General features: G+C 37.1%; 1 pseudogene; it reads right to left on the bottom strand.

Annotated features, from left to right (window-relative positions):
* Positions 1-1,947: 1,947 nt before the first annotated feature.
* On the bottom strand, positions 1,948-15,405 carry LOC127162193 (von Willebrand factor A domain-containing protein 7-like; annotated as a pseudogene).
* Between the last annotated feature and the right edge of the window lie 2,752 nt (positions 15,406-18,157).

Genomic DNA, 18,157 nt, shown 5'->3' on the forward strand with positions numbered 1-18,157 from the left:
AATGTCTGTAGTCTGTTTCTGTAATGGCCTTTAGATAGACCTACGTAAAAAAAATAATAATAATTGTAAAAAGATACTATTTTTAAAAAATATTTTTATTTGTATTTTTGATTAATATATTTATTTATCCTTTTGTTTGTAAGTAATAGGCCTACTTGGAGTGTTTACTTGCCTTAGCTTGAGAACTTACTTACATTAATTGATTAATTTTTTCTGTATTGAAATTATTATTATTTTTTAAACATGGTGGCAGTTTCTAGCTTCAAAGAAAAATAATTTTACTTCATCATATTACAAATAAATCCTAATCTAATCATGACAAACTATACATCGTCGGAGAGGTCTAAGACTCCTAAATAGATATTTTACCATATTTTGTGTTACAAAGTATGTAGGAAAAGTAATAGATTAATATGTGTCAAGAGTGTAGCTTAAAAAAATCTACATCATAACATGAGTTCTGACCTACAAAAGACTTTCTTTGGTGCCTTTTTCCCTATCACGCTTTAGAAATCATATATCAGTTCAAAACTTAAAATCTCAAAATTCATCCTTTGAAAGGCATTTTAAAATCAGACATTGCATTACCACAGAAATTGTACATCAAAATCATATTACAAAATGTTTTCATTCATGAATTATAAAAATTTAAGTCTGGATAGTGCATTTTTATGTCTGTGTTCAAAAATGGGAATGACAGTTAAAGGGTTAAGGGCCCAAGATACCAAGATACCTACTCCTTTAACCCCACCCTTGAATTTATACTAACTATATCAATGAATAAAGCCAAATCCCACTCTATAATTTATCACATTCTAAAACCGGTTTCATTCTGAAATATGTCAGGATAATTCAGCCAAAACTTCTGTTACATGACTTTAAGTTTGCTACGCAGAACATGAACACTAATTTTGAGATGTCCTGAAATCAAAAATCCAAATGGCAAGATCCACTAGAGGTTTGCTTTTCTTACATTTCAATTGACATTGCGTTTTTGTAAGGTTGTAAAGTTGTAAAGTTTAAAAACAGGGCTGCCCAAACTCGGTCCTGGTCCTTGGTTTAGCTCCAACTTGCCTTAACACATCTGCCAGGGGATTTCTAGTATGCCTAGTAAGAGCTTGATTAGCTGGTTCAGGTGTGTTTAATTGGGGCTGGAGCTAAACTCTGTAGGACACTGGCCCTCCAGGACCGATTTTGGGCACCCCTGGGTTAAAATAATGCTAAGATACTGACAAACAGTAGTGTTTCCTTTGACTCGGACTCGACTTGGACTCGGCCCTTTGGGACTCGGACTTGAGTCCGACTCGGCCCATTTTGGACTCGGACTCGTCTCGGACTCAATTGGTTAAAGACTCGGACTCGACTTAGGTGGACTCGAACCCAACACTATTAGTCAGATCAACACTGCTCATTTTCAAAGTGTAATTGGTTTATTCAAATCCATGCTTTTAAAAGAAAAAGTATCAGTATCGGCAATACAGTATTTACTAAATTTCATTATTTCCCAACCCTACTGACATATCCGTGAACAAACTCTTCCGTGTTATAAAAAAACATAAAAACATTTTGTGTTAATACAAAAAACACAAGAAGTTCATCAGTACATACTGTATATTGGACTTGTGGAGTTGATAGATGCTGATGCTAAAGGCATATCAAACACCACTGTTCCCTTTCTATCTGAGATCGGCCTGCAGATCAAAAACATGATGGGCATTACCACAGATTGTGTATAATGGTTGTTGGAAAGTACCATTTAGATTTCACCCTACTCAGACAAATGCAAGCAAACTTATTCGCTGTGTTAGCCATTCACTTGAAACTGTTGCAAATATAGCAATGCAGCTTCTTCCGAGAAACAGAATACATGGTTAGAGAAACCTACAACAGTATGACTGCAAGAAATAATGGGGGCTGCCCTTTGAAATTAATATATCCAACCTGTTGGCTTGTGATGGTAGACTGCATTGACCGTATTTTGGAAGAAAAAGATGCTCTCATGCTGCACTTTAGCATAGCTTTTGTTTTTGGCTGGAAGTCAAAGTGTTCACAGATGCAGGAGGAAACAAGTGTTTCCAAGAATTAGCGCAAGGTGCAATAAGACTTCTTGTTCTGCCTTACCCATTAATGTGGCAGAAGTTTAGTAACCAAAAGCTAGTCCCAAAGCTAGTCATCTGTTCACATACTTCAGAAAGTGTACGGTGTACAGTGAAATTGCAATAATGCAATAATGCACCATAAAATCCCCATGGAATAAAATTCTTTTTTAATTGCAGCACTTATTTTAAATTATTTTTCTGTGTGCATAATTTTTTTATTAATTTAATTCATTATATGTATTCAACTTCCCCCCATGTTCAAAAGTAAAGATATTAATGTACAACAAATTATATTAATGTGTTACATGCTGTGCTAAATGTCATTTAGAAACATACAAAATGGGAAATGAAAAGCCAGAAGAAAGAAAGACACATGAAAATTGAGTAACATCCACTGAAAATAGCATTTGCTTTGGAGACAGTCATTCGCAGTGTGACATAATTCAGGTCAGTGAATCCTGGAGCTTCTGCCTCAATAGTGAGTGTGATGCCCGTCCATGTCTCTGTGTCAGAGGGTGCAGTCAGTCTGACGCTTCCTTGAGCACTTTCCCCCTGTTCCCAGGGTCAGAGAGCTGGGGAAAGACATGCTGAAGCCCTGGCCCTGGTCAGTACGGGCTCTGATAGTGTAGTAAATGGGCCAGGCCTGTTCTGTGACTGGGCCTGTGGAGGAACAGATATATTAGAGCCCACTATAAAATCGAAACTAAATGGGACTCCAGGCTGTATAATGTTCTGTGACTGAGCCTGTGGAGGAACAGATATGATAAATATATGTTATTTGTCACATAGAATGATGAGTTTTTTTTATTTATTTTTTTTTTGTACAAAACAGTAATGGAAAATTAAGTGTATGTTGTTTAATAATTGTTGTAAATTACAGTTATTTGTTTGTGCACCCAGCATTTTGCCATATATTTCATACCGTGATGGTTATTCTAGATCCTTTATGGGTGGATGACTGCCTCTGGAATTGACTAACCAATGATGAGTGATTTAATAGTCCTTTCAGCTGCACCACAAATGCCCACTCTGGGATTCTGTCTATGTTGACCAGGAATTCTGTCGCACCAACAGATTTGATGGTTCCACTAACAACACCAGATCCTGAAGCTTCAACTAGAAGCACATCAGTCACTGTGACTGAATCTCTTCCAGTTACAGAGACATAGAAAGTAGCATTCTGACCTGATCAGCAATCAGAGAAACAATTATTAGAAATATTATAGCAGTGTTTGGGAAGGAGGAATTAAATAAAAATGTGAATTTTGTGCAGATTTAATGTATTAAAAATATATTTGAGGAAGATATCAATATTATACCAATCAAAGGGCGGGTGAAACTCTGTCCCCATGAGTCTTCATGACTTTCCTTAAATATCTCCACAAAGTAAAAGATGACGTCCACAGAACTCTGACCTGTATTCAAAATTGAAGGAATATAGAGATGCATATACTTTTACTTTGTTTTAGCTAACTGAGTGTCAAAATATATAAGGAATGTAGAGATGAATATGCAGCATGCATTTATTTTGCTTTGGCAAAGAAAAATAAATATCTATGAATTTGAATGAAAAAAAAGCTGACTGGTTACAACAAAAATAAATATGAATAATAATAATAAATAAATAAATAATAACAGCATGTCACATGCAGAAATAAAATGTTTACCAATGACTTTAAGGGTGTAGGAGCTTGTGGAGTTGACACTAATCTTCCATACCCCTGTCTGGTTGGCAGAGTTGAGTTTTACTCTCCTTACATTTCCAATAGTCTGGATGCTGCCCAGAGGACCATCTGCCACTGAACCTGACTGAGAAACACCTAAAAGGTGTGGGGATAAAACATTACATTAACATTACACAAGACGGAGAGACCATGACAGTCTCTTCCATATTGCCCTGCAGCCCAAAACTGGTTGCGCACTGAAGCTAAGCAGGGTTGAGCCTGGTTTGTACCTGGATGGGAAACCTCCTGGAAAAAACTAGGTTGCTGTTGGAAGAGGCATTAGTGAGACCAGCAGGGGGTGCTGACCCTGTGGTCTGTGTGATGGGGACAATATACTGCAAACAGCACCACTGTTTTGATCTCTCTCCTCTCCACCTGTAGCTGGTGTGATGGGGACACTATGCATCATCCAAGTGGATGCTGCACACTGGTGGTGGTTGAGGAGAAACCCCCTCACATGATTGTAAAGCAATACGCAATGAAAGGGCTATATAAATGCCATGGCAGAGCCTGTGGAAATGGGGACCACCAGGAGCCGGCGGAGAAGATCTACAGGGAACTGCCAGAGGGGGATCTCAGGAGTGCTCATTGAACAGGTGGTGACCACTAGGGCAGAGCTGGATCCCTCCCAAGCAGAAAGAATATGGCAAGAACCACAGTGGATCCAGCCAAGGCAGCTAGGAAAAGCAGAACAAGTCTTGACTTGTAATTGGAGAAAATTAAACATAGCCCACTGGTACTACCACACCTGGGACTACCACTTGAAAGCTTCAGGAGCACTGGACTTGGGAAATCCGAGGGGTTTGGTATTGTCCTTCTTCTCACCCACTGTAAAGGGGGATCCGCATGATGACAGAACTCACTCCATGTACTTGCAGAAGTTCCCTCAAAGACCTTCCCCAGGCAGGTGCACTTTCATTTGCGCATTAAGTCCCACAAGATGCACAGGGAGTCATCTAGGTGATGTACCACTTAAACTAGATGTAAAAACACATAGGTATGTTCCTCAAAGGAATGGTTCCCTGGGTGAAGAGGAGAATTTGAACCACAGCTAGATCCATTTTGGGTATGTCCTTATGTCATGAGTGTGACTGCAATTTATTGCATTTATTGAACAAAAACGAAACAGCCAGGAACTTCGAATCACAAGGAAATGAAGGAGTACACCACCAAACTAACATCAGTGTTAAGACAGGAACGGACAGCTACATTAAGATAATGAGAACTGAACGAGAAACAAGTGAACAACATAATCAGTAACCACAGAAACAGACTAGAACATAATCAGAAACCAAGGCAACTAAAGAAACAGAAACTCAATACAGGGCATTTGAACATACAGACACAACGTAACAAACACCACCTGTATCACACTAATTTTGTTATTTATCTGTTACACAAGTATGAGCTTCTTAGATGATTAAGCGCAGAAAACTGATTTATTAAGCATTCTGATCAGAGATATGCTGTCTCACCTGTAGGGCTGTAGAGGGTAAAGACTATAAAGTCTCCAGTGACATACACTTTCACATTAGACAGAGTTGGATCCAGCACAAAAGTAAAGCTTTCTGCCTTTGATGAACTTCTCTTTATTTGAAGAACAGTCACCTTCAAGAAACACATTTGGCAAACATTTACTTCCAGGAAAAGCATAAAACAGTAACAAAGCATTTAGATTAGGATAAGAATAGTTGCATAATGCAAATTTATACTTACAGTGCATTAAAAGTCATTTATTTATAATTGTGATGATAGGAGTTAATATAGTGAGCTCAAAGCATTTTTAGAACTTACCAGGTCAGCAGTGATGGCATCTGTAATGACTGCATTGGCTGGAGATAATGTGGTGTTTGTGACCTCTATGGTCTGTCCACCAGAAATATGGGCCAAATCTCTGTACAACTGTACATCCTTTTCACTATGCAATGAGAAGGAGTTTGCAAGCAGGAAGTTGACCTGGATGGTGGGAAGAAGAAAGGAAATACTTAAAATCAAAACTTTACAAAAAGGTTCAATTTGTTAACATTAGTTAATGCATTATATATCATGAACTAACAATGAATATTTTTACAGCATTTTTGTTAATCTTGATTCATGCATGTTTTATGTATTATTATTCATTGTTTATTCATGATACAGTACCTAATGCATTAATTAACCAAGCAGTTCAAGCAGTCACTCACTGTTGACTTGGTGCTTTCTATCATGGCCTCAACTGCACTTTTTAACTCCGAGTCCTTCGCTGAAGCATCAGTGAAAACAAAAATGTCTGATGATGTAGGAGCTTGTGTCAGTGTCAACTGAATATCCATGAAACAAGAAAACAGAACAAAAAGGAACCTTTTAAGATTAGAATCACTTCATAACTATCTTTAAGTCATTATTTTAGTATGGATACAGTCAAGGAAAAGGTCGACCTAATTATTAACATGTGCATACTAATTTCAGTGTGAACTTTATCAAACATAACAAATGTTTAAATCATGGTCCAAAAGCGCACACACACACACACACACACACACACACACACCAGGAGTCCTGACAAGCACATATCTGAGAAGTTTCCACCATCAGATGCTGAAAGGGAATTAATATGTTTTTTGAATGTGTCTGCATTGTCAGTCCTTATCAGAGGTCCAGAACCTGTTATCAGAAACATACACACATTACAGAATCCAACAGTACAACTTCAGCATAAAATGTGCCTGATCCATGTATCTTGCATGTATCAAATATGACCTACTATCCTACTATCTGAATGTCACAGCAGAAATTGAGTCATCAGAACAGGCAATGTATCTTGCTGGAATTACACTGTACTACTGTAAGCACACTGTACTTCACTATTTCTGCTCTTAACCAAACTGAACTATTGCCTGTTAGTTTAAATCATTCTGCTGAGACTGCTGCAGAGCACCAACAGACATGCCATATTCATAGTCATTTAAATCACCTTTCTTGCCATTCTGATGCTTGGTTTGTACCTGAGCAGATCCTTCTGAATATGTCTACATGCTCCAAAGGCCCAGTACATATAGATGAAGGTCTATAGCAGTGGCTCCAAACCACAACTGGAGATCCTCCAACACTCCATATTTTGTATCTCTCCTTTGTCTGACACTCCCATTTCAGGTCTTGGAGCAGAGATTGTCTTACTATAGGGAGATGAGAGGGTCTGTTTTGCTTACAATTAGAGAAAGCGTAGTGGCTAACTTGGATCAAGTGTCCCTTAATAACCAATCACATTAAAGCCTTAACATCATTTTGGAATTTCAGTCAGAGTTGTGCAAAACTAAATCACTCAACACTCAATTTTTTTGGTGTAAACTCTAAAAATAGTTCAATCCAAAAGTATTGTTCAGTGTAAAACATGTTGACGATTAGCAGATAGGCTGTCTATTTATTTAATGATAAGCTGTTTCCTCTAAAGCCTTCTACACACTGCACGTTTTTAGCAATCATATAAGATCATTGCTGATCACACTGTGTGACATGGATCTAAAAAACTTGAGTGCGACATGCATGTAGACTGTACGATGATGACACCTATTGACTCGTAGGCTACGACGCACGTTACTTGAAGAATAAAATGTCATCAGCATGTGCTAGTGGTAAACAAAAAGAGCATAATGAATCACACTTTGGCAGTTGTAGTTTTTATGTGTGCTGAAAAAGTGAAAGCAGTGAAAGAGGAATGAAGAAGAGCTTGAGGTAAGCAGTTTTAAGTTTTAGCACCATCTCACGTTAAATTCATGTGGCATTTTTTTTGGCTGGTCAGTAAACATGGGTCTTGGCAGCAAACACACCACACGATGATCGGGCAAAATTTCTGACCCTGCCAGAAAATGATCGCAGGCCATCTTTGGTCACAAGACCGTGACAACAGCCACCTTTGAACCTTTCTCACTGTACGACATTGGGGACAGATTAGGAGCCACGATCACAGAAATCGCCACGATTATTAAAAAATGGCAATCTTTCATCTGGGACAGCCATAAATTGTGCAGTGTGTTTCAGGCTTAAAAAGCTGTTTATTCAACAGAGTAAAGCCTCTAGCTTTAGCCATTATGCTTTTTGGCTAATGGTTGCTGGCTTGCCTTCTAGTGGTTTTGCTTGGAGTCTGTACTAATGACCTGATGATCTGAATCAGGTGTGTTTGATCAGAGACATGCAAAACATGCAGTATTGGGGGCCTCCAGGAACCACTTTGTCTGGGAACCATTGCTGTACAGGATATAAAAGGTGCTCCTATAGGATGGCATTATAGGAACTTAAACATGTTCTAATATTCTCTTTCTAGTTAATACTTCCTTTAAAAAACCTTAAAGAAATGAATGTCCATTAATCTTGAGGAACAGGACTGGGCACCCCTGGCATAGAATTCATTGATAATGCCAAGCTGTTGATAAGCTGTTGATAAGCAAATGATAAGCTGTTTCCTCAAACAAAGCTGTTTTTTCAGCCTAGTGAAGCCTTTCCTCTATTTACATCCCTTAAAAAAAGAGGTCCAGAAACATTGTTGGGAACCACTGGCATCAAATTATGAAGGCAAAGTTCTGCATAGGGCACCCATTTTACAAGCAGTGGCTGTCAAACTATTTGAATGTGTTATATTTTAAACACAACAGACCTACCCTGGTCATTAAATGTGACTAGAACATATTCTGAAGATTCCTCTGATGTTCCTCTCCTGCTGTCTATGATACTGAAGCACACTTTCTTGAACACTTCAATGTAGTTAGGCAAACTGCCTGTGACGTCGAACACAAAAGCCAGAACTGAAGTCTGAGTGAGGCCCATCAATCTAAAAAGAGAGAAAGAGAAAGGGAATGAAAGATTAAAGAAGGGGTGCCCAACCCTGTTCCTGGAGATCTACCATCCTACAAAGTTCAGCTCCAACCCTGATCAAACACACCTGAACCAGATTATTAATCTCTTTGGTAGTTGATAATTACAGACAGCTGTGTTGGAACAGGGCTGGAACTAAAATCTGCATATAGTTAGATCTCCAGGAACAGGGTTGGGCACCACTGGATTAAAGCGATAGTTCACTCTTTTCCCTTTTACTGAATGAAAATTGTACAGTCTGGACATTCTTCTAAAAGCTTCTACTGTGTTCTTTGGAGAAATAAAAATCATACAGGTTTTGAAAAGTCATACCGAAGAAAGGCTACATTGCCTGTGGCCACCCGGATGTCTTCCAGCAGTTCCATAGTAGCTTTGATGGCCATTTCAGCAGCATCGAGGTGAAGGTAACCATGATTTGAGCTGATATCATCCTTATTGATGCCTCCAGTGGGTTCTTTTGAACTGGTCCTGTCAAAAAGCCGCCATGGCTACATTTCCCTGACAGACACAATTTTCATGGAAATGTTGTTGAGTCTCTTAATCAAAAGTAAAGGTTCCAAAAGGGGGTTTTCACAGCAATGCATTGGAAGAACCAGTTTTGATTGCCCAAAGAACCTTACAGTGACACATTTTTTCTTAGTGTGAAAAATATTTTGATAATCTAAAGAACCTTTTTCCACTGATAAATTGAGTAAAGAACCTTTATTTTTAAGAGTGTACTCTTGTTATCAATCAAATCAAATGTCTGTTTAGGGAAAAAAACATCATTCTTCAGTAAGTAAATTAAGATGACATTATATTTGGCCTGGAAACCAAAACATCTAGCACTGGCAGTCTATGAGATGTTTAGATTCCCTACCTGCTGGTTTGGATGAGGAACGCAAACGGAAATATCCTGAAGTTAATATCTTCTGCTGCAGTAAGTCTGGGAGAATGTTGTCATTGCAGTCTTCCCCAACACAGCTTTTACATGTTTTTGTATTGGGACCTAGACATCCATTCATCCATACATACAGAAAGTGTTAGTGAAATTACACAATATTTTTTGGCAAAGGTGGCCAAAGGTAAAGGTGGTTAACTATAAAAATGATAAATGAAGTGAATTTTAATTTTAAGATATACAAATACAAAAAAATAAAAAAATAAAAAATTTTAAAACTTCAGAGAAGATTACAGTACCTGCTAGATTATTGAGAGGAAGCTTAGGTTTGATGAGAGTCCTGAAAGGAGCAGTGTTTCCCAGTTCCACCCAATTACTGTGACTATAGAAATCCTACACACAAAACACATATGTTTACTAGATTGTACTTAACAGTGTTTGTGTGTATGTGGGGGGTCATTTCTCAATACAGTTCACAGTCCTGGCATGGTCTCCAGAACTAACATACCTGTAAAGTATGACATACAGCCCCAAGACTGGTGCGGGCAGACAAATAGTTCCCCTTTTTAATGCTGATTTTCACAGCTGCTATGCCCTGAGTGATGAGGTCCCGTCCATTTTTGAAATCTTCATTATCAAAATGATGAGCAGTACTGAACTGATTTCCATCCACTGCTGCATTGCTAAGAGAAGTCTGAATAATAGCCAGATTAAAAGTGGATAGTTTTAATGGAGAAGAATATGAACTTGAGCAGGCTCTCTGGACAGTAGTTGCAGTCAATTTGCTGTCGATCTGGAGGTGAGGAGTGGAAGAAAAAAAATAGCATTAGCATTTTCTGAAAATTTCCATTTATAAAATTTGTAACCTTGTAATTGGCACTAAATGCATGGTTAAAGGGTTAGCCCACCCAAAAAATGAAAATCTTGTTAGTCCAGGCCTTTGTTAATCTTCAAAACACAAATTAAGATATTTTTGATGAAATCCAGGAGCTTTCTGACCCTGCACTGACAGCAATGCAACTAACACGTTCAAGGCCCAGAAAAGTAGTAAGGATATTGTTAAAATAGTCCATTTGACATCAGTGCTTCAACCATAATGTTATGAAGCAGCGAGAATACTTTTTGTGTGCAAAGTTCACATTTAGTCTACAACTACAGTATCATCATGTTCACACAGCGCACACAACGCCTCTGTATTTCTGATTTCTCTCAACATGGGAACAGGAGATTAGTCAGTCAATAAAAGGGGAAAAAAGTAACTGGCGTTACTTATTTGAAAAAGTAACTTGTATTTTCTTGTAAATTAAAAAGTAATGCGTTACTAGTTACTTGAAAAAAAGTAATCAGATTACGTAACTTGCATTACTTGTAATGTGTTACTTTCAACACTGCAGATCAATGGGTATTCTAACAGACAGCTTACTCAAAATATTCTAGCAGCAGCATCTGTGATTTGTGGTCCATTAAAAAAATCATCTATTAAAGAAATCCATTAAAAAAATCGTAGCAAACAAAACTACCCAGTCAACAATTTGATCTCACGGTGATCTCTTACCATGAGCTCCTAGGACACTAATGATGAGGTCACAGTGGGCCTCATTTACAAAACATTTTAGCTTTGAACTTTGATGGATGTGACGTGTCTGTTGTGCGGCATCATGCTTATGGAACAGAAAGAAGTTCAAAAACGCACAAATTTGAACATGTAAACAACATGTCAAGGATAGCGTGTAAACAACACGTATTCTACACTTAAACAATGTGCAAACAATGCACCTTAAGGTGTTCTTTATGTGTTAAAATTTGCTTGTTTTTGAGCTTCATGGCTTTTCCATGCTTCATCTCGTCCAGTGTCCTTCCAGATTTTGCTAATGGTGTGTTTCCACTACAGCGTAGCGAGCAGAGCGAAGCAAGCGTTTTCCATTCATTCCTATGGAAGTTGAGCGTAAACGCTCATGGGGTGCATTATAGGCTTGAAAGTGCCGTTGAGAGCGGATGAAAGCATCAAAAAGGTGGCGCATTCCTCAAGAGCACCCAAAGCAGTGCCGTTGTAGCGTTACCAGCGGCACTGAGCACAAATCTGACGCTGTAGTGGAAAAGCACCGTAACTCTCACATATGAGCTCACATTGCAGAGCAAAGGGACACAGACAACACGCTGACAGACACGACTGGGGTTATTTTTGATAACAGAAAATGAAGTCTCAGCCTTCAAATTCTGCTAGTTTTATTAAGAATTTCAAGCTCTTTAGTGTCGTGACGGTTTATGCACGCTCCCGCTTTGCCTCACTTCAAGCGAAGCAGAAATAAACATGAATGAACATCCGAAGACATGTTGAAATACACACTACAACTCACTGAATGTAATCATTCAATGAGCTTGAAAACATTGTTACATAACCTCAGAAAATCCATTCAGTGTTCATAAACTAGCGAGAAAAAAATGTACACTAGAGAGAATAATTATATTTGTACTCATATAATTACTCTTTTTGTTGATATAATATTATAAAAAAAATGTCTAATATGAACTTGTATACAAATCATTTGTAACGTTTAACCTAAACACAAAGGTTCCCTGTATCAGACACTGACACCCCTGGTGAAAAAAACAGCATATGCTGGTAGGCATATTTTGATGCTGGGATGCTGGTTAGGTATGTTTTGGTGCTGGTTTAAGCTGGTCCTTTGCTGGTTTATGCTGGTCCTTAGCTGGTTGATGCTGGTCCTCGACCAGCAACATGACCAGCATAAACCAGCAAAGGACCAGCAAAAACCAGCTAAGGACCAACATAAACCAGCAAAGGACCAGCTTAAACCAGCATCAAATCATGCCTACCAGCATATGCTGTTTTTTTTCACCAGGGACTAACACAGAAAGCTAAGAATCAGCATGATGTTACGAATTTGTGCCTCTTCATGACGTACACATTTCTAAATGTGGTATACTTTAGAAAGTGACAAGATATAAAATTAATAATTGTTAAACGGTGTGTGAATCCGTGAATCCTGTTTATGTTTATGTTGCTATTTGCGCATAAAAACCTAAAACCTTAAAAGAAATAAAAAGACATTCTAATCTTACTGGTTAGTGATTGACTAATGAGCTTTGGTTGTCGGTCAGAACAATAATCTAAAGTAGTGTTTCTCAATGGGAGCGGCGTTTGGACAGCATCGGGGGGCGCTGGAAGCAAAATTTTTGAAAGGGGGGCGTTGAACAGTTCTTGGGGGCGTTTGGTCAAGACGAGTTTACACCAAAGATGTATGAGCTGGAACTTCCAAAAGAAAATGGTCTGTCACATCCTAACGCTGTCTCTACACTGGATACATCAAAATGCACTTTCTATGTCTATTTTTCAACTTGTCGGTAGCGCAGGCGCGTGGAATCCCGCAGGCAGAAATAGAACGCGGCATCCGTTTACTGTAGCGCTCGCGCTCAGTTGTTACTGAACGACTGATTATAATAGGATCTATGTGCTTTAACACAACATGTCGCGCTGTTCGCGGTCAGTGTAGCAGTGCTGTTCGCTGCTAGTTTACACCAATACTCACGCTCCTAGACCTCACGGTGTATAATTTCCTTAGCAATGACTTAAGTACTTTGTTTTTTGACTTGTTTGCTTGACTTTCTGTAGCGCAGCTGCTGCGTCAAAACAATAGCAAGCATTTAGACACGATAAAGCAAGAGATATTTTTTCTTGTTTAGAAAAATTAATATTAATACTTTTTGTTTGCTGATTGGCTGCAGTTGGTTTGAATACCAAATTTCTAAAGAGTTTATTCAAAGCTCACAAATATAGCCTAATTTATACCCATGTGGCTTTTTTTCTGCTCCTTTTTTGCTTCTAATGATAATGATACTTCAAATGATAAATCAAAAATGTGAGGAATGTCATGTGGCAGTTCACCTGCTTGCTGTGTTTCAAAGCAGTTTATTTGGTTATTCTATAACCTTTTCACTTTTATTTTGCCTCTGTTCCAACTTTTTGGAGTAGGATGCATACTCATATAAATAAATTAATAAATAAATAAATATTTTATAAATAAATATGTTCATATTTACAAAATACATTTAGGTTGGTCAGTGAAAACTTTGGAAATCTTTTCTTTGTACTTTTGTCAGTTAAATAAAAGTTAAACAGAACGAACAAATCACAGATTTTATCATTTTACAAAATGTCCCAACTTTTCTAGAATTAGGGTTGTACTGAGATTTTTTTAAGTAAACTTTGAAATATTCCATTTCTTCCATTTGCATGTGTAAATGTGGTATTTACTCACCAAAATAACAATGTCCACTATGTCATTTTTATTTAGTCTTTTTAAATTTGGGGCAACAAGATATATCCGTGTCTGAACAACACTGAAGCTGTAGCAATGAAAACCACCAACATGCTTAAAAACTCTGTAAATGAATGTTATTACACTTATTTTAAAATAATTTACTGTAAAAAAGTACTTCACTGTCGTTTTTGATCAATTCAATGCATCCTTGAAATAAAGTAATTTCCTAAAAATCATAATGACCCCATACATTTGAATTACTGTAAATATAATAACAGTCCTCATTATAAACACAAAATAATAATAATCAACTTTAATATTCAGTGAGGACAATTAGACTACAATTTATTTGATGGGGGGCGGTGAGGGACCTGGATAATGGGTAGGGGGGCGCTGGCCCAAAAAAGGTTGAGAACCTAAAGAAGATCTAAAGGAACAAAATGCGGTCATTTCAATTCTCTGCCAGATTTACTATGCTGCAAGGAAGTTCTGGCTAACTAAAAAAAAATGCATACAGGTACCTGACATTTTACAAATATTGGTTCTGGTCTAATAGGCTAATTTGTAATACGTATAGTTTCCAAATCTATCTATCTATGTATCTATCAAAATTTTACATCTTACAGGTAACGTGAAGTCTTTCCCCCGGGCAGTGGCTACGTTTCGGCACACCTCCGCCATCTTGCGGAGGAAAGCTGCCTCAGTGATTCGATGATGAGTGAGGGATCCACCAGAAGGGATGATTTTGAATGCTGCTGCTTGCGGAGGCTGAAATAGAGACCCCTGGAGGACAAATACAGCCGCTACAACCAGTGAAACCATGGCTGTTGACAACGACTGTAGGAAAATTAATAATTGGAATGAATTCACTGTCTATGAACATTTGATGAAATCATTACAAAACTCTGCTCTCTAAACAACTGACTGTCTCTTGAGAACAATACAGATTGAAAGTGAAAATGATGGCACCAGCAACACACATATTGCATTTCTTTCTTATGGCACACCATTTTCTGGTCATAACAAAAACAAAAAACAAACGAACAAAAAATATTGTGATTTTCTTTCTTTCGTGGAACACAAATTAAATTTTAAAGAACAGTATACTGTATATACAGAATATAACAGTATTTTTCAGTATAATGAAAGTGTATGAGAACTTTTTTTTGTTTCACAAAACAAAGTCATGCAGATTTTAATTACATGAGAGTATGTAAATGGTTACACAATAGCTGGTTATAGAATAACAGTACAGCTGGTTGAGAGAAAGTGCAACAGTTGTCAAATGAGTAAACAACAGCAAGAACAATAAGCCTGTACTTAAAACTATTATTTAATGTTCGATTTTATGTTAACTTTTACATTTTAAAATACAAAATGTAATCTAGCAACTGAGTGGTACATTTCTATATTTATAAAAAAAAATCTTTAAATTGCATTACCTTACTGTAGACTTTGCTTGGGTATAATGTATTTGCAAATAAATACAAATACAAATACACCACCTAAGTACAATATCTAGAAAAAGAGTCAACCCAGGCTGTTTATGATCTACAACCCCCTAAATAAAGAGAGCTGAATATGATTTAGACAATAAAGGAAGCAAAAAAGAAAGTAACCTATGCTTTGCATACAGTGCCCGCCTTTTGCAAATACAGTAAATACAGAATAAGATAAAATGAAGATGGTTTCAACACCCACACCCTGCTGGTATTATAAAGGATCCTGGTCCTTTTTTATCCTGAAACAAAATATTTGACAACCAGTCAGGTGTGACAGCTGTTAGAGATGTTAGAATTAGGCTTATGAATGAGTTGGGGAACTAATTTCCCTCCAGTTTAAAGGTTAGTTTATGATTAGATTTGGATTATAACCTACATGACCAAAACATGCTGACACAGGAACACACCTGCAAAATCAGGATGTGTCAGTCTGTCCTTAAAATGTTAAAACAAAACAAAACAAAAAATAAATAAATAAAAATCAAATAAGTTTAAATATCACATAACAGTGCACCTTGGACTGGAAATAAGTTTGACCTTGCCCACAACCTGCTTGTTTTAGAAAGGTTCTTCCCTGTGCTTACAAACCACAAAAACCATAAGGTTTTCATTTCGAATAAGATAAAGAACATAAGTGGGCCTGGGATGTCAATCAACATTACTACAGTGTACTCCAGTGTAGACACAGCACATGCCTGAAACATTACTGTTTAATACAGTTAAAGATATGTTGTGGGCTAAACTGTCATGGATACTACACTACATTATCAAAACAAAGCCAAAAATTAAATAGTAATATTACACAGGAAATGAAGAGCTTTTAATGGTCTGAAGTGATATATATGTATATGTATCTGGGTAGTAACCCAACTGCTGGGTCAAAACTACCCAGTCGATGGTTATGTCCATATTTAACCCAGCAGTTTTTAGAGTGTAGATTCATTTTATATTACATTTGCATTTATACATTTAGTAGACATTTTTATCTAAAGCAGCTTACAAATGAGGAATACAACATGTATCAGATGGAGACAAAAGTTACATACTTTCTAGCAGATTTTGATATCTCAAAAGTCATATTACATTCTAAAAAAAAAAAAAAAAAAAGAAAAGGAATGGATTTAAATCAATCTTTTCCACTAAAATAATCATCAGGGTGTCACGGGCGTCGTGTGCGGGATTGAGGAGTAGGGACGAGGAGATAAGGAACATACAGTTTATTTAAATAATCCGGATCAGGAACAGGATCAGGAACAGGATCAGGATCAGGATCAGGAAGGAATCCACACGCAAACACAACGAAAGATACTTTAAGAACCGACAAACCAATGGGGAACAGAACCAAACTTAAATACACAGACTAATCAGACGAGGACAGGTGTGATTGATTAAACAAGACGTAATAATTGAAGACGGAACAGGAAAGACCAAATAAGGGCATACATTGGGGAAAACCACAGAAACAGTCCACAGGGGCGTGACACAGGGATACTGTTATATTATTAAATTGACTTTGACATCTAACTTTCTTCCGGTAAGTTTCAGTGTATTGTCCTTCACCTCTGATATCCTCCTGTTATGTGTTGTGAAAGCATTAGTTCTTGTTTATGTCTCTGTCTTTTGTTGAGCATTAAACACATTGGTCATTTCTGGTGAGTTTTACTGTCATGTTTGTCATCAGTCTCATTTTTGTTTTCATAATGTGTCTACTTCTCAAAACAAAACACTTTCTGACTTTTTCTTTCATTCATAAACTATTCTAACATATGTGACACTGGACCACAAAACCAGTATTAGGTACAGGTGCAATTGTAGCAATAGGCAAAAATACATTGTATGGGTCAATACATTTTTCTTTTGTGCCACAATTATTAGGATATTAAGTAAACATTATGTTCCATGAAGATATTTTGTAAATTTCCTAAAGTAAATATATCAAAACTTTAATTTTTGATTAGACTAAGATGACTAAGAACTTAATTTGGACAACTTTAAAGTCAATTTTCTCAACTTTTTTTTTTTTTTTTGCACCTTCAGATTCAAGTTTTTTAAATAGTTGTATCTCAGCCAAATGTTGTCCTGTCCTAACAGCTTTAGCTGTATAAATCTAAAAACATAAAAATAAATAAAATAAAAAAACTGACCCTTGTGACTGGTTTTGTGGTCTAGGATCACACAAAGTCTGCACACTTTTCGGTTCTGTTTTTGTTTTTGGAGAAATTTCAAGATGTAAAAGATTCCCCCTTGATGATCTTTAATTACTTCAGAGGTCATTTTCTGGAGGGGCAGTGGCCCTAAAATCAAGAAAAAGGGCCATATCCCAAACCTATGGTCAAATATTGATATTATGCTTACATATACAACCATGCAAAGTTGTGCATTAAAAATAATTGAGAATGGATTAATAATCACAATATTTAGCAATACAGGCTCTCATGGAGCAACATAAAATAATGCACTGTTTGACAAGAGATGACTTTGACTTAAAATGCTTGACTTAAAAGATTTCCTTGGTGATAAAGACGCTAGAGTAAAAACTGTTAGATAAACACCTGATTGCAACCACCGTGCAAACACAAGCTGACGCTACAAGCTGGCCACAAACAAATTTTGCTACCAAAAAAAAAAAACAAAAAAACAATCTTTGGATAAACACTCTTGAGAAACCTTTAACAATACAATGCATAAAGAGCACAAGGCCAACAACAGGCATCCATCATATCAGAGCCTGGGATAATGAACTCACAAGTGGTGGAGAAATACAGACTTAATGTACAACATTAATTTGGAATCTTCTAAAGCACAAAATGAACATTCTCCA

This window comes from Labeo rohita, unplaced genomic scaffold (genome assembly GCF_022985175.1).
Source record: "Labeo rohita strain BAU-BD-2019 unplaced genomic scaffold, IGBB_LRoh.1.0 scaffold_854, whole genome shotgun sequence".
NCBI lineage: Eukaryota > Metazoa > Chordata > Actinopteri > Cypriniformes > Cyprinidae > Labeo > Labeo rohita.